The sequence below is a fragment of the Elgaria multicarinata genome, chromosome 7, assembly GCF_023053635.1.
Source record: "Elgaria multicarinata webbii isolate HBS135686 ecotype San Diego chromosome 7, rElgMul1.1.pri, whole genome shotgun sequence".
In the NCBI taxonomy this organism is placed as follows: Eukaryota; Metazoa; Chordata; class Lepidosauria; order Squamata; family Anguidae; genus Elgaria; species Elgaria multicarinata.
In genome coordinates, this window is record NC_086177.1 from 74,375,802 (window position 1) to 74,400,731 (window position 24,930).

Consider the following 24,930-nt stretch of genomic DNA (forward strand, 5'->3'; position numbering starts at 1 on the left):
AGTATTGTAGAAAATAATAAAAAAATTTTTTTAAAAATGTCTAGCTCTCTCTGTATCTTGCAGGATTGGGTTTCGCTTTTAGGCATGAGGAAGGATGTGTCTGGGTTTTTATTCTTTTTAGTTTTAAATATGTTATAAAGATACTGCTGCTTTAAATTTGTATGTTGGGTTTTATTATACTGTTGCAGTTGTTGGGGGGGGGGGGGGCATTTTGGCCAAAGGCAGCACAGAAATAAACAACAACAACAATAATAATCTTTGAGAGTTTCCCAATATAAATTTGAGGTTACAAAGAAATTCCACGTAAACAGTTTTGTAGATCTCTCTGGTCTTTACGGCTCCCACCCTCCCTCCCTCCCTCTTCTAGTATGGGATTTAGCCAGTCGTTCCCTTTGCGGGGAGGGCTGAGTGGGAATTTTTCCTTCCCACAAGTTGTGTGAAGGATTTGGGCCTACTCCATATTTGAGTTTTTACCTGGAGAATGAATAAATAGGTTGATATGTCAGCGGGATGTGTGGGAATTTGCTATGCCAGAATAGAGATGGTAACCACTCTGGCAGCTTTTAGGTGATTGGCATAGCCAGAGCTCCTGCTCCTTGCGAGTTTCACAGATCACGTGTCTGGATACGGTATGCCTTTGGAGATCCTCCTGCCTCATGTACTCAGGGTTTTATGGCTCTGTGTGAGACGGTGTCCCCACACTCTCAAAGTGTCATATAAGAAAGGGGCTGGGTTACCCAACTCCTGGCTTAAGAGAGTGTCTCACCCTTAAACCAGGCAGTTCACATGCAGTTCCAGGGAGGGGTGGAATCTCCCTTGATAAATAAAGAGGCACTAGTTTATCCCAAGCTCTGGTGTCTGTGTCTTTATTCCGTGCTTCCTTCTCCACTCACAACATTTTAACTGGGGTGAAGACTGTATTGTGCTTTGAAACAACATTCTGAATGTTTTTATGATAGTCACTGGAACAAGTGCCTGAAAGTGTTCTGCAGCAACTCTGTGGGACACGTACAGACATGGCCAAAATGCACTGATTTATCTCAGAACAGATGTTTACAGGAATTAAACTAAGCTCAGTACAGGCTTCAGCATGAATATGGGTTGTTTTGTTTTAAAATTATTTCATATCTGAAGTGAGCCCTATTCTTAGCCTAAAAGAGATCACCCAGTAGAAATCAAGGGGGAAAAACTTCTGAAACCACAGCATTAATTAGCCAGAGGTAATACGTTGCATTTCCCCCACTTCTCACAGCTGAATAAAAAGTTTGATTAAAACACAATTGGGGGAGGGGGTGAAACTAGCTGAGTCGTAAACAAACATGAACATATACCCTGACATATCAAAGTAGTTAAGGACACATGGGCTTCCAATTTTATTTTATTTTATTACTGGCAATTTAGAATGCATGGGCAAATGAAAATGACCAGAATTTTCTTTCTCCTATGTACAAACAGCCTAAAAATACACAAAGACAAACATGCACATATTAATAAAATATTTTCCAAGTGTTGACTTCCTCAAACCCCTTAGCACTATTTTATTTTTATATAAAACATGTGCAGCTTGCATCATCTTAGAAGAGACATTCTCTAAAATCTATCACATAAGAGAATAGGTGTCTTCTAAGGAGGTGTCTGCTGTAACATGTTCAAGCATCTTCTGAAAACAAAGTATGCTTTTTATCTATTAATTGATGTCAATTACAATAAAGTGACAAAGATTTATTTAATTGAGTAATACCATTGAAACTGGCAACCATGCTTACTTTTCTCTTTTAGAACTGTGCAAGTTATGCAAATATTGCTACCCTGAGTGATGCAAAGAAGCAGTATCATCTCCCTGTTGCTGAAAGTAGTCATATGAAACCAGAGTTGCTAGACTAGGACCCTCTTTTCCACAGTAGCCAGCCAGTAGTGGGTGCCACCAAAGCAACACCTTGTGTTGAGCCCTTGAACACACACACACAGTCTAGTGCAGCTTACCCTTGTGCTCTGACATCACTGATCCACATCAATGGCTGCTGCTGGCAGGGGTGGAGAAGTATAATGATGTCAGGATGTAGGGTTTCTGGCTGAGCCCTATGTTTCACATGGCACTTAATTTGGCCCTCAGGCCAAACATGATGTACTTATGGCTCGTCTTTGATCTTGTAAATCAAAGATTCACCATACACAGGGGATAAGAAATATTGCCTTTTGGTGACTTTCTTTCACTGAACACTATTAACAAGCCTTCAATGAGCAGAGAATCCCATAAGGCTATAGAGTAGCCTCACCCAGGGCCAGCACAGGCCCTCTGAGGACAGAACGCCAGAACTGCTCCTTCCTCTCCAACTGTGTATGCCAATGGGTGTGGTCCCACCATTCCTACTCAATTCCTTTTTGTCTATTGCCATGTCAAAAACATTTTCTGTCTCTTGAGATTGTTTCAGTCTTTGGAGCTTGCTGATTTTATGTTCCAGTTGCTTTGAAGCAATTTTAATCTGTATGTTTGGAACAGTGGCAGAAACATGTTTAAAGCTGGTACAGTCATAATATTCCTATTCTTTCCAGACAATATTTTGTTCCCTATATTAGGTATAGAATACAATATTTCATGGCACAAGGCTTGCCTAAATGAGATTACCTGAAGAGACATGACATCATGAAAAACTCAGAGCAATATTTGCTAATCTATTATTAATATGCTCTAAGCCAGCTGCATATATTATAGAATTAAGCACAAAAATACATTTTATGCTTATCTATCAGTGATATATCATCTGAAGAGATGGTTTATATGATAAATCCAAATCATGGTTTTCTATAATGTATGAACAATATCCAAAAAAAGTATGAGTGGTCAAAAAAACTAGTATGCCTCAGGGTTCCAATTCCTCTCCTCAGGAAGAGAAGCTCCTGATATAGATGTCTCAGCCCCAGAAAAGGATATGGGCAAGGAAGCACCTTCTTGTCTCACGGCCCTCAACCCCAAAGGAGACTTTGCGGCAAGCCACCTTGCATTCCCATTCTCAGATTCAGAGGCCTCCAGTTCTGAGGTCGCTACCAAACCCTAGTAGCCTCCATCCTGTTGAAGCTACAGGTTTCAAAAGCAATCACAGGCCCTTTAAGGGAGAAGGTCTCATGCAGTGTGTGGGAAGCCAAATCCTATTCATGGCTCAATCTGAGTCGGCTAATTGTTGGAGCAACATACAGCAGAGTTTGTCTGACTTCCACCTGGAACTCTCCATAGTGCTATCTATCCCTTGATTCGTCTAACTGGCATCTGACCTTGGTTTTCTCTGACACTGGCCTGGTTCAGACAACATGCTAAAACCATACTGCTAAACCACAAAATGGTTAATGGAATGCACTGATCTTAATGCATTCCATTAACCATTTTGTGGTTAAGTAGCATGGCTTACCATGTTGTCTGAACCAGGCCACTGCTTCACTACTCTCTCCCCTGTTGACTATCCTGGAATTTGACACTTGCTGTGCCTGACATTGCCTAGTGGAGCAAACCCTTGTTTGTAGTTCTTATTCCTGAGAAGCTGGGTGTAGCAGTACCTTCAACTGGACTAACACCTGTAATCAACAGGACCTGCAGCCTGAAATGGTACCACAGTTTGAAACTGGGTTGCAAATTTGGGGAAGTTTTGGATTGGTATCCAAATTGACAATGGCTTGGGATGTTGCTCCACCCTTGGAGGCCACCTTTGGAATAGTATCTGGAGATAGTATTTGGTATCACAGAAGTTAGAAAAGCCAGGAAAGCCACACAGAGTTTACAAATCATGGTTTGATGTTACATTTGAACTAACCTTAAGAGAAATTTATACCACAGGATTGGTAAACCAAGACTGGAATTGTATTGGAAGAACAGATCTTTAAAGTTGTTCTTTAAAGAGCTACCCAATAGCACTTCAATACGTTTTCTTCTTCAACAACAAAAAAACCACATTCTAAACCAGAAATTCCCCTTATGTTATTGGCCTACAACTTATATCATCCCCAAGCAGCATGGGCAGTGGTCAGGGATGATGGAAATTGCAGTCTAATAACAGCTTGGGACCCAATCACTGTTCTAAAGGAAAACATCTTGAAAACATCTCGATAGTTTGGAGAAGAGTATTAACAGACATACATTTATATCTTAGTATTGTCATTTTATATGCTTCTCCAAAGTAAAATCTACAGTTTAAAAACATTACATTTTAAAAATTTGAATTAATGTCAAGCATTAATATTAAAACAGAACGTGCTACACAAAAAACACATACATACATTCTTGTACAGGTGTCAGCAGACTTTTAAGATCCTCCTAGTGCTATATTTCTGCTTAAGCATATTGAAGATACATGAATTAAATCAGCCTTAATTAATATTTTTCTCAGATTTACATCCCACTGCTTTTGTAGAGCTCATAGTATCTATTCTACTTTCATCACCACACTCTTTGAACTTAGGCCAGCAAAACCCTACAAAGTAAAAACACTGTCAATGCTTTCTAAGTGTTTGATAGACTCACTGCAACAGAAGTAAAGAAATAGTGAGAGCGTTCATAATTCAGGTCAAATTGTAATTAGCAAGGTTTGGTCACATGAGATATATAATAGCCAGTAGTTTTGAAGGCACAGGGTAATGTGCTCTATCTTCCAAAGTAGGGCAAGTAACTCTGCACTATTACAATTTACCAGTATATGTTAGGAAGGAAAAAGCAGTGCAGCTGGAAACCTGAACTTGGCAGCATGCTTTAACTATCCTCAATTAGTTCAAATTCTTGTCCCTTCTTTGCCCCTCATTTATGTCTTTAAAGGATGAAGAAATAAACATATACAGAATTATCTGGTATATGCATTAGTATTGTTTTCATTTTTTACATGACAGGTTAAAAATCCCCACCAGGATTATACAGTCAATCTAGTAGAATGCATCTGATTTCTGTTAAAGAGAGTAAAACCAGAACATAGATTTCATTTATTATGTCTTCTGGGATTGGAAGCAGGCTGGGTGTCAAAACCTAACCTGTAATAATTCCGATACCAATAGCCTTGCGTGGGCAGGGTATGCAGTAATAGTTTACAACTTATTAGCAGCAGTCTCTTTGCATCAAGCAGTCTCTTTGCATCTCTTTGCATCTTTGTTTTAGAAAGCTACAAATGAAATTGTTCAAAACAATCGACAATTAGGAAAACACACACACACACACACACCAAAACCTAGTCAATACAAAGTTGAACCACAAGGAGCCATTGATTTATATGTTCTCAAATTAGGTTTTGCATATTTAGATGGTACTAGATTAAAGGACAAAGTGTGTGGGTAATCATGCCAGAAGGCTGGGTTAGCATTTTCATTCCTGAAACCACAAAGTATAGCAATGAACAAGTGCAAGTTTCATTGCCCTATTCATGATGCAGAATGTATAGGACTTGCAACAAGCCACAGGGCAGAGCACAAATGGACTTTCTGTCACATTGTCACTGGGGATAGAGAAACAGAACACTTCCCCAAGGAAGAACAGTTGACAAGAAATAAGGAAAACTGGCTTTACCTTATTAAATTTCTAGTCCAGGAGAGCACATAATCTGCATAGTTGAACTATATGGGGTGAAGCCTAGGTTCCACAGTCCTCACAGAGCTGAATAGGTAGTACAAATTGCCTTGCAGCTTGATTGCGAAACTCACTTGTCAGGGAGTATCGAGCGGGAGTGTATCAATAAAAGAGCAACCTGCATTTCTGGTGGCATTAGAGTTTACATCAAAAGTTTGATGATACAGTGACCTAGATAGACATTTGCTGTAAATATTTCATGGAAAATTAAATCCAAAATGTTTAAACTATTTTGCTTATTTGAAAACAGTACTAAATTTATAAACAATTTCACAGTTACCCTTCTGGTAATACCTTTAGGATTCCATTATAATTCTGATTCAAAGTGTGATTTTTACTACCACTGTAAAATAATCAACTGAATACTCTTCTCCTTACTTTTTATACAAACAAATAAATATCAAATGTACACTAGTTTTATTTATACAAGAATAGAAAAGCACTTCAGGAGGGCAGATTTTTATAAGGGAAGAAGAACTTGTCCTCCTCCTGAGTTAGTTCAAATTTAGTTTCTACTTTTAAGATATTTACCAGATTGCTTCAAGATAACAAACTGAATTATCACTCTTGTTTTAAAATTGTGTGCCATTTACTTCAGTTTCTGAATAAAGAAGGATGAACATTGATTGATTAAATAAATGTAAATATAAAATTTTAACTTCTAAATATACTAACAAAATCTATGGAGAAAGGAGAGAAAGGAAGGTGCACTGCAAGTTGTACCAGAATGGCCCTGGAAATTTTCAGTTTCAGAAGATGGTTGTGTTGAATCAAAAGAAAACAATCACAATGGTAAAACTTTTTATGCAAGCAGGAGAAGGAAAACACTATAAGCTATTTCATTTTGTTCTCAATACTAGAAAGGGAAGTACTACGGGCTGGCCACATTCTTTTAAACAATAAAACAGTAGCAAAGAATTAATAAATTAGTACCTTTCAGAGAGATTATTCTCTCAACCAAATGAATATACATTGCAAAGATAGGAAACAGAATGAAAACCCACAAAAACTGCCCAAAGTGAAGGGTTGATTCTGCTGCCCAGTTGGAGCTAAAACACACATACACAGGCTGTGTTTGCACATCACATTAAGCCCTGGTGGCTTATAAGCTATGCACAGTAGCTTATTTTGCAAATAGCCTACTGTGCCCCAACAAACGATCAGACAAATAAATTACACAGCACAGTTTAGTTTCCCCCTGCCCCTCTTCCCTCTGTAGTCCTCCTGCACAGCCGAGAAAGTATCCCAGCTTTCTTTGCAGATTTCTCAAGTGTTTGCCTGGTCCCCTTTCTCCACCTGTGTGCAACAAAAAAGGAAGCTCCAACTTATTAAAAGTTTGCAGAAATGGAATGAAATTTAATACACAGGTTCCCCTTATGGGGAGCCACCACAAGCACTACTGGATAAATGTGGGACTTTGCAATTTCATGGAAAAGTGAAGATTTATGCATCCATGAAATTGTTTGGGAACCGTGCAGAAGGGAGGACTTATGTGGAGATGGAGACATAGTTGAATGTGGCAGGAAAACAAGTTTGTTCACAGATTGCTCGAGAGCGGCGGTGGCATTTTTGGCCACTTTTGTGGAGCAGCTCTGTAGGTGATCTCTATAACCCATAGAAGTGCGACAAACAACACACTAATTCACCATAGGTGAAATAACACTTACTGCAGACCTGGGTTCCCAGGCTAGCTTATATGGGGGAAATTTTTGTGAACCTCCCAGATAGCTTTGGCTATCGGGCGTTATAAAATAAATAAATGACCTCCCCCCACCCGCATGCTCACAGATGATATGCTAAGCCATCATGGGTTAAATAAATCACTATGATTTATTTACGCCATTGTGGGTTGAAGTTTCATCCAAACCCAGTCAGAGTAGCTTTAAAAAACAACAACCATCTCAAATTCAACTCTATAGAGTTTGCTTAATAGATTACACCACACTGATACTGTATATATTTCCATGGGCAGCCATTCTTGTAGGCCAGGACATAAAAGTATTTAGGCCAAATTATTAGTCAGAACTAGGACACAGGAAAAACTCCAAGCAAAAGTGCAACTGAGAGAATAAGACTGAGTGAATCCTTCTCTAAAACCAGAGAATGCTGTCCAACCAGATTCTGTAGAGCAACAATTGACTTGCCCCACCCAAAGTAGCAAACAGTAACAATTACAGGCAAGAGCCATACCCTGAAACTAGGATGCAAGACCATTTTGTAATTAGAGAATGGGAATGCAGCATAAATAAATTCCTGAGTAGTATAAATATGAACCATATTCACAATCCACATTACCTGAGCATGTTTGTGAATGAAAATAAAATAGGAAGAAAGCTCTCAAGAGATGGTGTATTCAATTTCTCCCATGTGTGGTGATTACATTCCCAAGAGATACATTCCCTATCTTCCCCCTCCCCCACTTCTGCAATGGGCAGGATTAGCATTCAAATCTAGTCTTTTAAAAAGACAAGAGAATTGCCCATTGCTCAGCACAGATGTCTTCTAGAAACAATACAACAAAGTGTATGTGCTAAAGGAATCTATAGGGCTGGCAAATATGGACGGGTGTATAGAAAGGTATTAATTGGGGCTAGTTATTGCAGTGCAAGCTCCTTTCATTTCAATTAACTGTGTTATCAGTAAAAATGTTGGCTATTATATCTGTCATCTATGTACATGGTGCAGGCGCACACACACACAGACTGTCCATGGAGTATATAAATAAGGTTACATTCAATGATCACCCATCCCAATGTTTGGGTCAAAATAGTTCAGTGAGAGGAAAGGTGAAACTTTTTTTTTGTGGGCGGGGGGAGAACTTAATTGTGAGAATATTCACTAAAAATCTAGTTTGCTGCCATTGTCTCTGTCTCTGTCACTTTTTTTTAAAAAAAGGGAGATCTATTTGCTGTTTCTGCTGCTTCTTGAATACAGCAGAAGCAGTTTTAGCCAATTGGGGAATCTCAACATGATGCTTTGTAATGTATCATGATAAGAATCCCATCAAATTTGGCTATGACACAAAACCACAGAAGGTCAATTAAGCTAGTTGAAAGTGAGGGCAATGCTTTTGGATCAGTCACATGGGCAATCCCAGTTAATCAGGGATCATATTGTGAATGGTACAATGTTACCATGTTCTGTAGCAACCAGCATTAGCTACATGACAATGAGAGCAAACTAATTCCATTCAGAATAAGGGCAACGCTTCCCATACAGATAAACATTTCTGACACTTTCACCAAGAAAATGCCCAAAGGATGCAATACTATTCAATTTTGCCAAAAACATTTATGAAGAACAGCGGGCACTTTTGGCTAAGCCCTACTTAATATGAAACTCAACAGTTGAGGAAACACAGAGAGGGCAGGATAAATTTGAGGAAATGCAGTTTCACATTTTTCAGCTTAACTTCAATCTTAAGGTCTTAATCATTACTCAAACAATGCTCCTGTATCTAACACAATTGAGTTGTCCACCGTCATATTTGACAGTAACATACAGAAATGTTCTTTTGGGGGTGGGATTGGCTTATAAAATGTGATTGAAAAGGGAAGTTTTGGAAAATGAAATTAAATATGAATAGTAGTTGTGAAAGAGCATAGCTTTGTCAGATGATATATGTATACTGGTCCTATCTTAGAAGAAGCACTCCTCCCTTCTCACACAAACAGAAAAGAATGCCTCTAAGACAGAGTCGTAATGAATGGGTTTTGCACAACACACTAACTCACACTCACTGGTTTAGTGTGGGCTTTGTTGAATTGTGGGTTAGTGTTTTGTCTGAATCCAGGCAATTTCCCACAGGATGGGTTGTTAACCATGCACTGTGCCATTTTTTTCTTGAACAAGCCACCTTGAAAACCCATGGTTTGTTGTTGCGTTGTTCTGTGAAGTTAACAAGCCACACAGCATGGATAACATCCACCCTGCTGATAATGTCTTGGGTTCAGACAACATGCTAACACACAGTTCAACAAGCCACCTACAGATCAAGAAACAGCCCACACTCAACCAGTGTGCAGGTTAGCATGTTGTGTGAGCAGCCACAGTCAGAATTCTAATGAATATGTAATGAGCAAATGTGCTGATACATGCTGCCTGATTGCTCCCACTTGGCTCATCCAGGTTTATGATTCTCATTTGTTAGAAAAACAGCAAGATGGGGATCCTGGTTCAGATGAACACCCCTTGGATGGAGTTTTCCTGCTCTGGTTTAGCTGCTTCCATAGGCAGGAGGAGCCAAGTGGGAGTGATCAGACAGTATATAGTAGCATGTCTGCTCATTTCACATTTGTTATTATATACTAACCAGCTGTGCCATCTGCAATTACTATCAGATCTTATTTTTGGGGGGGGGAATTTAAAATATTTAAAATAATCACAAAGCATTGCCCTATCAGGGGCATTTTAGTCAATTATTGAAATCCTATAGATCAATTAATCTAACTCAGCTATCAATGGATGTTGCAAGCCTATTAAAACTGTTATTCTTTACTCTCTCAATTTAGTAAAAAACACCCGCAAATCCAAATGTGCCACAACACAAATATAAATTCTAAGGCATAATGAAATTAACCAATGTGCTATCCCATAGCTAAAGTTATTGCATTGGGGCTATGGACTAAGTATACACTGGCCTGGTTCAGACAACATGCTAAACCATGCTGCTTAACCACAAAATGGTTAAGAGAATGCATGCATTCCCTTAACCATTTTGTGGTTAAGCAGCATGGTTTAGTGTGTTATGTGAACCAGGCCACTGGAGGGACCAACCATGATTGGGAATGGTTCACCTGACACATTAAGTCATGGCTCACATAACACACTAAGCCATAATGTTTAGCTCAAAATGCTTAACCACCAAGGCTTAGCATGTCATCCAAACAGGGTCACTAAGAGCTCTAAATCCAAATCTACATTCAACATGGATAGCTAGACATGAATGCACATACTGGCCTGGTTCAGACAACACGCTAAACCATGCTGCTTAACCACAAAAAATGGTTAAGGGAATGCATGCATTCCCTTAACCATTTTGTGGTTAAGCAGCATGGTTTAGCGTGTTGTCTGAACCAGGCCACTGAACCAGGCCACTGTCACATCCCTTTTAACTCAGATAGAAACAATTAGACTGAGCCTTTTCAATTACAAAATATGTAGAAATTTATTTTGATCAATTTCTTTAACCAATAAATCATGCTGTGGGAAAAGTAGCCCCTAAACTTGACTCTGGAATTTGTCATCGGCATGTAAGGTAGTTCTCAAAAATGTATTTTGCCCAAGCTCTAAGAGCAGTAGGAGTTCTCCATTTCTACTTAGCATTGTTGTAGCTCAGAAAAAAGTAGATGAGACCCAAATATGGATGGGTATCCTTGGGCTGATTAAAAATTGGAATACAGTTTAAAGCAAACCTCACATTTGCCAAAGCAGCCTCACTAATCACAAAAAAAATCCTGGAACAGGCTTTTACATGATAATCCTGATGGCCTCAGCTGGCACAATCATGTCTCACCCACACTATGGGCAGGAATTGCTAGGAAAAATTGCTTGGACATGGAGTTATTCTATGCTTGGTTTAAATCAGTTTTTCTTAAACTGGTGTCCTCCAGATGTGTTGGACTGCAAATCCCAATGCTAGAAATAACAGAAAGTTGCAGACCAGCACATCTGGAGAGCAACAGATTGGGGAAGGCTGGTTTAAACACATGAATTCAGCCATAGCAAATGCTGAATGTATTTTTTAAAAACACAACACGGGACATTTATTACCCTAGAGAACCGGAGAGGTGTCAAATCCCCACTCAGCTATGAAGCTAAGAGGATGGATGGCCTTAGACGGGGTCTCACTGCCTGACCTACTCCACTGTTGTTCTGGTTGATAAAATGGAATAGCTCCCATGTACAATGAGACTTGAGCTTCATCAAAACAGAATATAAAATATAAAGAAGCATCCAATAGTTCATTTTAAATGATCACAAAGCTCTGAAGGAACCAATAAAAAGACTCATGATTCAAATTTCAGTGAACCAGGTTTGTCATGTGAAAAGGTGACAGTCAGACCATAGCAAGTTAAAGCACAAATACAAACATGACATAAGTGGTAAAAGGTAATGAATTAGAGTATTGGGTTACCAAAAGCAGATACTGATTTATAAAATTCAAGAACAGGTAAGAAAAGAATAAAAAATATTTCAGTGTATCCCTAATTCTTCAAAATTCCTTAAAATTAAGACTCAAGGAAGGTGACCTAGAAATATTTTAAATAATCAACAACCTATAAATTTTCACTATATTTAAATACTAGAAGTTTACTTAGAAGAAAAATGAGAGCAGAGAAGAAAAGGACTGGGTCAGCTGCTTGCTTCTCACAACAGAGCTCAAGAGTATTATTACATACCTGAACCTATACAAGAAAAAGTATAGCTACTCCTAGGAATTTTGTATCCAAAGAATCATTCTTACCATCCCACCCCCAAAATGGGCTAAGATTTAAAAAGCCCATCCCAGGTATTCCATCTTGAGAGACTTAAAGTGCCCTTTTTGTTTGCTATTCAGTAACAGCCCTTTAAGTCCTGGGAATATAATCAGTTTTGCCATGTATCCCAAAAACATACAACAAAAATGCAGTTCTGTTTCCTTATCTGTATTTTACAAGAAACTGCTTCTATTCAGTGTCATTCACTTTATCTGCAGCGGGAAGGTCAGAAAGAGTAAACATTACAATGGAGACTGCCACAACTTCCCACTAATTTTGTTCCTTGAACATCCTTATAAAAAGAATGGAAGTCTTCAGAAACACACATGCTTCTTTATCAATCAAAGTCTCAGAGAGCTTCCCTTCTTGGCTACAGTTTGATATTACACAATATTTTCATAATTCCCTATGGGTCCCATGGATGTGGACATGCTGGATGTGTGTGTGAAAGAATGGATTGCTATTGATGGTATAGACTCCCTACCTTTGCAAGAAAATGTTGGGAAGTCAGATGTTGGTGGCACTGAGAATCACACAGGTATACGCCCGAGGCTAGCAAAGGACTGAGAGTTAGGCTGAAGAGAAGCGAGTGGTTTGCTGACTGCTTCCTTTCAATCTGTGATCTGAATGATGCATGCCTTTGGGTGTGCTTTTTATCATAGCCCAATTACTCTCCTTTTAGCTGTCAAGGGGACTGTACAATGCAGGTTCAGAAAGCAATTCTTCTGAATTGCAATTAGATCTGGTTTCGGCAATTTAATTTGTTAATGGGCCTTACTTCTACACCATGAAATAGGGCTAGATAAAGACACTTCAGGTCGTAAAACAGAGAAAAAAGTGGAAACAAACAAGCAAAATTACAGATCTGTGTGTATGCATTTAACTTTTGTAAACTGCCCAGGGAGCTTTGGCTATGAGGCTGTATATAAATGTAATTAATCATCATCATCATCATCATCATCATCATCATCATTTTGGAACTCTAGAATACTTTGTTTCATTTAAGAGTATAATGTTGACTATTGGACTTACACTACTGGGCAAAGATAGGCAATCTGGTTTGGACTACAACTCCCATAACCACTGAATTTGACCATGTTGGCTGATGGGAATTGTAGTCCAAAACATCTGGAGGGTACCAGGTTGCCGACAGAAAAGTTGAGGGTTAAACTCAATTCACTTCAGGAATAGCACTTGCATGGGGAGAGATAATAATAGAATATAACTGATTCCTGTTTTCTGCATATTTTCCATACTGAGGATGTGTGCCGACAATGCACAGCCCATTATGGTAAATGGAAGTCCAGTGCATACCTCCCAATTCACCCTCGATACTACCCTTTCTGTTTGGTCAAGGACCACAATTGCAGATCCAGTCCACTACAGACATAATACACACATGTTCACGAATTGTCATAGGACATAACTGCTGTTTTCCAATATCTCTTATAATTCAGAATGCAATTCCATGCTATCTGTAGCTGGATTATGCTAAAGTTTAAACAATGCTAGGATCCTGGTTTTGCTTTCATCTTCTAAACGAAAAAGAATGGTGAATTTAGTTTGTTTTCTCAAACATGTTTTCGAGTTAGATATCTGTTTATGAGGAGCAGAAGTCACTGGTCCCAACAGGAGTCACTGGTCTCAATTCTTTAATCTACAGGTTAAAAATGTGTGGACACCTAAGTGAAAATATTTTTACAAGGCATTTTGCTTGTTATGAAAGTTCAGTTTCACAATAAATGAACAAGGTTTCTTTGAGGGAGAAACATCTGACAAACTATAGAGAATCCTAGAACTGGGCTAAACTGAATTGCTTCAATGTAAATTGAAGCATTAGATACTAAAGCTAAACAAACTATAAAATTGCTTTGAGTGGAGTGCAAAATGAATCTTCTAATTGGTTTAGGAAGCTAATTAGTGAGAGAGGCTTGAGCTCTTAAAAACTAATGTAAACTCTTAGAGCTTTTCAAGAGCTGCAAGGGGTTCCATTAATGATTAATATGAGCAAACTGAAATGATTCCAGTTTTGAAAGCTACTAGCAATGTAGTTCAAAGGTCATTAATTGAACCTATGTTAGGGGATTGGGGAAGTTTATTAAACAATTACCGTTGTACATTTAAACAAGTGCTGCAATACAACCCCACAGGAATTGCATGCTATATGCTGTTAGGAAAAAAATACTATGTTTTGTTTTAATTTGGGGACAGAGCTTACTCTGATTTGGAACAAAGCAGATTGTATGTGTCCTTGGAAAATGACACATTGAAATAGTTTGTACTGAACATACATATTTTAAAGTAAATTGTTCCCTTGTACTCAAGAGTAAATAGATTTAAAAGTAAAATGTTAACTCAACTTCTGTAAAACAAGTTAATGCATGTCAGTATACAACAATTCACATTTTTGTGTGTAGACAAATCCCTCACATACTCAGTGATTATACTTGTTTATAATCTATACATAGGACTAATCAGACTTTAAGAACTAGTTGAGACATTTCCTTGACAGAGACATTGTTTGTACCTGAGTTATGAAGATGAGCATTTTGAAGTTCATTATACATCTGTTTTCTCTCTTTTGTTTTTTGTAAAACAAACAGAGCTAGGAAGGGGTGGTGCATGCAGCTCCTATATAAGCTCTCAGCCTGAGCTGAATCATCGCTGGAGCAAGTTCCCAGTTCCAGTGCATAGCCTGCCCTGAACTGGGGAAACAGACATCTAGACATGTTTATTTGGAAACAGTCCCACTGTATTCAGTGGGGCCTTACTCCCAGGTAAGTGTGCATTTACTGCTTAAAGAAATAATGGTTCAAACATAAAGTACTCATACATATAACCTTAACACATGCTATTTTAAGCTGGGCCAAGCCAACTGCTTTAAAGAAAAAGATACAACATTGTATGGAAGCTAGTTACTCAAGTAATCAGACCTGCCAGAATTGTTGCAGCTAGTAATTAAATTACTGCATCTGACAGCCTTGACAGGTCTACAATCAACTCCTGACACCTCTAATGTAGTGTATGAGACCAGGAATAGGAGCTTCAAAACCAGCTTTTGCTAATGCAGCTGTAAGTCCATACTTCATACTATGAAGTATGATTGACGAAGTATGACAAACTACAAAACAGTAGAATCTCTAAGCAGCAGTTACAAGCGTGAATGTAATATATTCACCAAAATGTCTTGCCAAAAAGGTTTATTAGCACTGGTTAAATAAAGAAGTGCTGGAAAGATGTCTCTTCCCCCTCCATTTTTTTTGCAATCATATCTTTCTCCACAACTCTCTTGTGATATAACCGTAAAGACACAAGAAAACAACCATCCAAAGTAATCCTAAGGATATAAGGGTATTAAGACACAGTACACAAATGCTTCACCATACACTCAGGTTCTCCTTCCCTTTCCAGTTGCCCAGGTTAGGTACTATTTAAAAAGCTGATTTTGACCTATGAAGTCCTAAATGGTATCATCCTTCTCATTCCAGCCCAACCTATTTGCTACATTCCTACAAGAGTGTACAGACTTCCCATCTCAGAGAGGCGGCCTAAGTCTGAGCTTGAACGTATTACTTTTCTAATCAATATATAGTTGTCATATTATTATTATTATTTATTTATTTATATAGCACCATCAATGTACATGGTGCTGTACAGATAACACAGTAAATAGCAAGACCCTGCTGCATAGGCTTACAATCTAATAAGTTGTAGTAAACAATAAAGAGGGAAGGAGAATGCAAACAGGCACAGGGAAGTGTAAACAGGCACCGGGTAGGGTGAAGCTAACAGTATAGAGTCAGAACAAACTCAATATTTGAAGGCAATAGGGAAAAGAAAAGTTTTTAAGCTGAGTTAAATTCAAATTTTATTTGAATGTAAAGGCTAAGAATCCTGTCATACATTCAAACTATGTACTTTAAATGGACAATATAGGATATATATCAAAAGACGTTTTCTTGTTGGCATGAACTGGAGTTCTTAGACTTCCTTATTTGAAATGAAAGCTGCTGCTGCTCCCCTTCACTCAAAAAAAAGCTGGTACAAATGTGCCACAATTCCATAAATTGCTTTTGGAAAGCATTCAAGATATTTTTGGATGGAAGCAAAAACAGTGAAAGAAGAATTAAGATTTTTGGTGAATTTGGAAGGCAGAATATATATGAGAGAAAGAGAGAGAGAAATTATTATTTTGTAAAGCCAATTTTTCAGGGAAACTGTCCACACAGATTTGCTATTGTGACCTATGCATACATATAAAAGCAGTAGTAATATTATTGGATTGGATCTAGATTAACAGCCATCCTAACCCCCTCGGATATGTGGCTGAGAGGATTTAAGGCAGGGTGTATATGCCCCTCTGCCAGCAGAGAGAAGCTCCATTAGTAGTGTGGCAATTCTACTCTGAAGTGGATGCGCCACACCCATGGAAGGCTCTGCAGGCATAGGGGTAACCCCAGTAATGTTTCCACCAGCAGTAGGGGCAATCTGGGGGTGTTCCAGGGGCAGCCTTGGATCCACATTTTTAAAAATGTTATTATTTATTATTTATTTATTTATTTATTTATTACATTTTTATACCGCCCAATAGCTGAAGCTCTCTGGGCGGTTCACAAAATGTTATGCAATACATTTTATTTCTGAGATTTTTATTTTATCAAACTTATAGCTGGCCTATTATTAGATTTGATCATTTAAATCCTATGAAATTATTAGCACTTTAAGATCTGTTATACAAGACAGGCAAATCACAAACTGAGGAAACTGGATGTGTACTGATTCTAGCCATTTTGACAAAGTTATATTTTAAGGGGCACTTTGTTATTTTTTTTTGTCCAGATAAACGAGCTGCTCTATTACATCAGAATCTATTCAGATTGTAACCTAAAGCATATTTACCTGAATGAGTCCTTGACACCAATGTGACTTACTTACAAGAAAATGCTGTTTTAAGATTACTGTGTTCAATTTGACAAATACAGCTATAGCAATCTATCTATAATTGGGAATGGCTAAACAACCCATAGATCTTCCATCTCTGGCCTAGTTAGTATTACATCTGAACCCTGGTTAATCTCTCCTCTGACAAGCCAGAGGTCCTGATTTGTATATCATGCTAATCAAATCATGCAAAGAATGTCCATGGGTTGTTTAGCTAGCTCCTCCTCCTTGCAATGGGAAAAATTCACTCAGTGTACACCAGCATGCTGCCTTGCTCCTGTAAACCCAGAACCGTTTCAAAACTCTGGGTTATCATTGTGTGTGAACTGGGCCAGTGACACACCCATTTACTCTACTGCACTGCATTTCTTTTACAAATCAGAGCATCTCGTGCACTGAAGAATTCTCCAAGTTAAAAAGGACAGCCCCAGGCTACAATCCTACACACACACACACACACACACACACACACACACACGGGGGGGGGGGATAAGGTTGACTAAACACCATGGGGCTTACTTACAGGATTGTCCTGCACATCTCTTTTGGACTGGTGCAAAGATGGGTAAGTAATCAGGAGCTGGTCATGAAACTCCACATTCTCTGTTCTACAATGCAAATTGTTAGTCACACACCAACTGCTATCTGAAGCAGTGGAGATTGGCAGCTCAGATGTTGGTGGGGTGGTGAATCCACTCTAGGTTTCAGCCAGAACCAGCCAGAACTCTAAATGAGCTATCCAAGGTACTTCATACTTGACTGAAACCCAGAGTGGATTCATCACCCCACTGACATCGGAGGTACCGGTTTCCACTGATCTGAACTAGCCATGTTTACTGCTAATCCATATCTGAAACTAACTTTAAACTTGTTATTATTATTATTATTATTATTATTTATTTATATAGCACCATCGCTGTACATGGTGCTGTACAGAGTAAAACAGTAAATAGCAAGACCCTGCCGCATAGGCTTACAATCTAATAGAAAGCATATCTAAAAATAACAAAGAAATTAAACATTTCCTGCCTGGGTCAACAGTCTTGTGATTTTGGAAATGAGTGACACTGCAATTTAAAATAAAAGCTAAAACAGCAGCTATTAAGTCAGCAATCTTAAACATGCTTAGAACACAGTATGTTTCACTGAAGACAACAAGCCTACATAGGACTGCGCTGTGAGAGTTAAATATGAGGGACTATAATGACTCATACCAAACAGTTCTAACAGTTGAACAATATACATTTGTGGTTCACATTTTACTTACCAGTTCTATACTTTTAATATTTTGTGGTAAAAGTATGGCTGAACTGTGTTTAATACATTAGGTTGTTATTGTTTTTTCAAATAGCTTCAGGCCTATTGATCATGTCAAATATTTCCTTTCAGTAGTGCTTTTGTGATCCAACTCGAGAAAATGAAAATATGATTTGTAATAAGAAATATATACAACCCCACCCCACCCCAGGAGTTAGGCTTGTGGTCAGTATCCACCAAGATAAATAAGCACATCAAGTATTTGTGGGATATGGGACTCCAGGTTGTTGGAAAATTCAGCCCTCTAACAGCACAATCTTATACAGGGCTCATCTACACCAAGCAGGATATTCCACTATGAAAGTGGTATATAAAAGGCAGGAGCCACACTACTGCTTTATAGTGGTATTTAAGTGCACTACAAGATCTACACTACTGCTTTATAGTGGTACTGAAGTGCACTGACAACTGTTGAGGCCCATGGCACATCTACACCAAGCAGGATATAATGCTAAGAACGTGGTATGTGGTATGTGTCAATTTAAGTTACATTGTCTGTTGAAATGTAACACACAATAATATCACAAAAAAGAATAATGAAAATAGAAATTTTAAAACATAATGCAAAGAATTAAGGCTGAAATATTAAAAGTCAAACACACGTGTTGCTCTTACATACCACCTGGCCAGATTCAACTGTCCATAAAGTAATCCTTGGAGTTAAGAAACAGTGCCTGGTTCTCACCTACAGGTGGGAGCATCCACAGTTAAAACATTGGTGAGCTCTGTACAATAACTTTAATGAAAGAATTCTTTCTGGGATTCTATCATCTTAGGAAGTTAGTTCTGAGTTCCATCATACCCAGACACTAGATTAGAGACTAACAACATTTAAAAGTGTAGCCTTTTCTTGGAGGTACCCTCATCTGGAACTCCTTCCCTAAACAGGTGCAGTAAGTCAGTTTTGGCTTGTACAGTTGGAAAGTTTGTGAAAACCTCATTTCAGCAGGCCTTTGGGAGGGTGGGGGATGTGATGAGCTGGCTTATGCTTTTCTTGTATCCAAAAGATTTGATTTGTTTTGACTTGCTGTTCAGTTTTTTTATTTTATTTTATTTTAAACAGATATTATTTGGATTGTCTTTTAGATTATGTTATTAAATGCCCTGATGGACCTATGGTCCGATACAGCACAGAGTTCCACTTTGAATTTAGTGGTCTCATCTCTTTGATACAGGCAAGCTATTTTCTTTCATTAGGTTTCTATCTTAATCTTCTATCAAACTGAAACTGCAGCATGTTTCCTATTCCCAATACATGCTCTGTTGCGGAGGTTTTCAGCAGAAGCCAATGGGGTTCAGTCAAGGGCAGGAAAAATCCTAAAATCCACTAAAATACGTAGCTGACACTTAAGAATTCGATGTAGTTTTGTTATCTATGCATGCAATTAAAAAACTGGGTTTCTCATGTAAAAATTGGATTTCCCGCCCTTCAAACTCAACAGCCACCACTCAATATGGGTTTTATCACAGTCAAGCATTCTGGAAACATGGGTTGCATTAAGTGGTTTCAGGAGCCTACAAGCCCTCTTCCATGCTCAACAAGCATTACAAGTGCATTCCAGATCAATCTGCATATATTGCCTTGTATGGCTCTGCCTCTTGGCCTCCCTTCTCATTCCATCTCAGCAGCAGGAACTACTTCCTTATCCTCCTGACTTAGCAGCCATCATTGCCACAACCAATTCCTCCCAATATTTACAATTACAGTGCCAGTGGTGCTGAAGATGTAGCCTTTGCCACCTTTCCTGGGTGGCTTATGGACTTTGCAAAGGCACCTAGGCTACACCTTCTCAACATCTTATAGAATCATAAAATAGAAGAGTTGGAAGGGGCCTATAAGGCCATTGAGTCCAACCCCCTCCTCTATGCAGGAATCGACCTTAAAGCATCCCTGACAGATGGCTGTTCAGCTGCCTCTTGTATGCCTCTAGTGTGGAAGAGCCCACAACCTCCCTGGGTAATTGGTTCCATTGTCATACTGCTCTAACAGTCAGGACGTTTTCGTGATGTCCAGCAGGAATCTGGCTTCCTGTAACTTGATCCCATTGTTCCATGTCCTGCACTCTGGGAGGATCGAGAAGAGATCTCGGCCCTCCTCTGTGTGACAACCTTTTAAGTATTTGAAGAGTGCTATCATGTCTCCCCTCAATCTTCTCTTATCCAGGCTAAACATGCCCAGTTCTTTCAGTCTCTCCTCATAGGGCTTTGTTTCCAGACCTCTGATCATCCTCATTGTCCTCCTCTGAACACACTCTAGCTTGTCCGCATCCTTCTTGAAGTGTGGTACCCAGAACTGGATGCAATACTCAAGATGGAGCCTAACCAGTGCTGGATAGAGGGGAACCAGTACCTTGTGTGATTTGGAAGCTATACTTCTATTAATGCAGCCCAAAATAGCATTTGCTTTTTTTGCAGCTACATCACACTGTTGGCTCATATTCAGCTTGTGATCTACAACAATCCTTCTCATTTGTAGTATTGCAAAGCCAAGTATACCCCATCTTGTAACTGTACATTTGGTTTCCTTTTTCCTAGGTGTAGAACTTGGCATTTATCACTATTACATTTCATTTTGTTGTTTTCAGTCCAGCACTCCAGCCTTCCAGAGATATAGGCTATTTCCCATATCAAAATATGGACTTCAAATACTCTCTCAAAATAGGATATGTGTTTCACAAAATATCATAATTCTACATTTTGTATAACAGCTTATCCAAAACGTAAGAGAAAGTTGCATTTCATTGTCCTCTTTCCAACATCATAGTACAAATTCCTATGCTGTCAGGGCCTTTTTAAGACACTGAGATGCCCGGTGCGGAATGTTCATTTGAGGGCTTCCACTCCCACCATTTCTATCCATTGGCCATGCTTGTAGGGGCTTCTGGGTGCTGAAGTCCAAAACATCTAGTATCTGCCTTCTGATCTCCCCTGCTTTAAAGAATTTCCTTTAAGTCAGGAGTGGACAACTTATGGCCTTCCAGATGATGCTGGAGTACAGCTCCCATCATCCATGTCCACTGGTCATACTGGCTAGGGCTGATGTGAGTTGGAGTCCAACCATTTCTGCAGGACCACAGATTGCCCAAAGTTGCGTAGGCTGCAGTCTTATACTCATTTACCTGGAATTAAATCCCCTGAATTCAATGGGACTTCCTTCTGAGTAGACATATACAGGATTCAACTGTCAGAGCAAGGCACAACTTTCTTGTTCAACCACTGTCTTTCTACAACACTTAAAGCAAAACCTTAATGATTAGCATATTATCACTAAAATCTTAACTGCAAGAAAGTCTCATTGTGTATTAAAATAAATAGTAGAATGTCTGTAGCATAAGATCCCACAAGCCATTTAAAACTTAGGTTTAAAATGTTAAGAATATGCAAATACCAACCTCTTACAGCACACAGCTTGTCTCTGCTCAGTCCTAAAGACATACTAAAAGCAGTTTAAAAGGATTTACTTCACTAAGCTTTTAATTGTATTAATTTATATTGTATAGCATCATAAAACATGGTTGTTTGAAGAGCAAAATGAATTTCTAGAAGTGGAAAGAAAAACATTGTTGGAATGCAGTTTAAGTATGTTAGAGTACTTTTTAAGGGCTGATCTGATAGTGTAACAAATTCACATTTTCTACTGACTTTGTACTGTTCTGAAACCAAAGTGAAATAGCTTGATCTCATGATCCAAGCTGTACTGGCAAATAAGTATTTCAGGAGCACATGAGAAAAACAAAAACCAATGATATGTAGGTGAATTGTGGTTTGTGCTGTTGTGCCAGCAATCCAACCCAACCCATGGCATTCTGGCTATAGTCCCAGTAGTTGACATGATCATCATGGCTTAAACAAACCACTGTGACTTGTTTATGCCATGGTGTGCGCTAGTGTGTGCCAGGTGCCTTTTGCCTAATTACCTGACCAGGCGCAGCCCGTCATGTTATCCTAACCTGGCTGGCATGGCTTGTTGGCGGGGAAAACAATCCACAAATAACCCATGACCTGTTATTGGGTTGAGGGTTGTTTCCCTCTCCAACAAGCCATGTTGCCCAGGTTTAGACAACATGACAAGCTGCATGCTGGGGATTAATAAGCCACTATGATTCAAATAAACCTCAGTGATGTGAATTGGGCGATAATATTTGACCCAAGTTAGGATGAACTTGTGGAGGGCAGTAGCATCTCAGCACTGTTCAGTGCTAAGAGGTGAAGGGAAGGGCGGCAGAGGCTGTGTCTTTAGCACCATTGGTGCTATAATTGTAAATATTGGGAGGAATTGGTTGTGGCATTGATAGCTACTAAGTCAGGAGGATAAGAAAGTAGTTCCTGCTGCTGGGACCAAATGAGAAGGGAGGCCAAAGTTCAGAGCCATACAAGGCAGTATATGCAGATGGATCTGGGATACACTTGTCATGCTTAGTAAGCATGGAAGAGGGTTATCTAAACCTCAACAACCCATGCTGCCTGGATTCATATGAGGGAACAAACAAGCCATGGCAAGCTGGGCACCCATGGGCACCATGCAAGAATGGCACTCCCGCATGCCTGGCATAAGGCAATAGCCATGATGGGCTGTTACTACATTCAAACAGGCCCAATATCTGTAACTTCGTTTAATGGATATATGGAAATATGCATGCTCAGGTCTACTGAGGCAAGCCAATTGCCTGAGCAAAGTAGGGGCAGTATGTTGGCTTGTGTGACCATGTGGAATTTCTTCAGAGTAGTAACGGTACTGATGTTCTGAAGGTGTAATAAGGGATGAAGTCCACCATCCTTTTTAGGACTGGTAAAGTACCTGAAATAAAACCACTGGATTCTATTGCTCCTTTCTACATGAGCATAAGAACTTCTTGAAGGAGAGGATAAGGTAGAGTAGTGTGCAGTATACCCTCTGGGGGCAGGGAAGAAATTTCTATGGCATTTCCTTTCAAACAATGGCTAGGAGCCAGGTATTTGTAGTGATATTCCTCCATGCCCCCATGACCAACTGGTCTGTCAGGATTAGAGACAAAGATGGGTTTGGGGGTCAAAAGCAGTTAAATATGCTGTTTGGACTGCTCCAGGGCTCTATGCGGAGGGGATAACTTGGAACGTAAGAGGATGGAAATGCCCTCTTCAAGCCCTGAGGCCTGGTGGGATAAACACACTTCAGGGGAACATGAGATTTGCCAGTTAGGCAATTCTCTATTCCATGACTGAGAGTATGAAAAGGTCTGTTGAGCTATGTCCAATCCCATTCTGTCTAAATGTTGTGTCTTTTAGCAATGAAAAGACAGTCTCCATCAAAGGGAAGATCTCCAATGCACATTCTGGCCTCCTGCATAAGGCCTGCTGATCTTACCCAAGCAAGCATGCCTCCATAGGGCTATGACGCTAGCCCTATTTTCCAACCCAGAGTGTGCCATGAGAATTAATTTAATATTTTGCCACCTAGGAGGCTGGAAAGGTCCTTCTGGTTGTCAGGCAGGTGCTCGGAGAACACAACTACCTTCTTCCACAGGAGCATAGCTTTCTTTGTAAAACAATTCTGTAAAAATATCTTGTCCAAAGAAAACAGATTCTGCAAAGGCTATATTGAACATCTCCACAGCTCTTGGAAAAGAGAGCACAACATTACTCATTTGTATTATCATTTATGCAAGTAGAATTTCAAAAATGGACACTCTTCCATTCCCCTCTTTCTAAAATGCCAGCCATATGGAGCTGTTTGTTCTTCTCTTTCCCCCAAATAAGCAAAACAACAACAACAAAAAAACTATTAAATTTCCTCTACAGCTTCTCTATAAATTCAGCACATGCAAAATGAGCTACTCTGTTAGGAATGCTACAAACACTATATAAAAAAAAAAAGTTTCCTGACACTGCATTTTAGACTTCCATCTGTTCTGTAGTGCAAACAGGAAGTTTAATATTTTTAAAAAGGAGAGAAAAAGGGGCCCAAAGAAAGGTTTGAAGTACAGTCTCTGTTTTTCCTCTTTTGTGGGGAAGGGGCAGGAAACACTTACCTTCAACAATAAGCCACATTCTCCTCACTGTTACAGCTATATAGTTGCACAGGAAATAATCCAGAATAAGTATACAGTAATCAAATTATCACAAAATGTAAAAGCAAACAGACAGCAACACCACTACAGGCGCTCTGTTTTCTAAGTAAAACCTAGTTTTCTTCAACTTGTATATTCAGACTTGAAAAGCCTAGTTATACTTTTAAACTAAAGACATTGAAGTGCACAAAGTTGATTTCCCCCTTCTTAAATATAACACAATTGCCTATTACTTAATTCCCCTTTCCAGTAGGGTATTCACTGTGAAGTCTACAAGGGATTGGTCCTAAATTGAAAATGCAACAAATTGGTCATAAACTGAATCAATGTAGCCCACAGGCTACAAACATTATTACGTGAGGCAAAGATATTCCCTGCCTTCAGCTCTTCAAATATTTTAACTTAATAGAGTTCTACATTAATGTAAAACTGAGGTACTGCTACTATACATTGCCAACCATGGAAAAACATCTTAGGAAGCTTCTAGTATTACAATTTGAGTTTTTAATTAATTATTATTCTATTAGTTTTATATTCCATCTTTACCCCA

General features: G+C 39.0%; 1 protein-coding gene across 6 annotated transcripts in view; it reads right to left on the bottom strand.

Moving 5' to 3' along the window:
- NCOA2 (nuclear receptor coactivator 2) overlaps positions 1-24,930 on the bottom strand; it is a 150,560-nt gene that overhangs the window by 103,833 nt on the left and 21,797 nt on the right. The gene's annotated exons all lie outside the window — the stretch shown is intronic.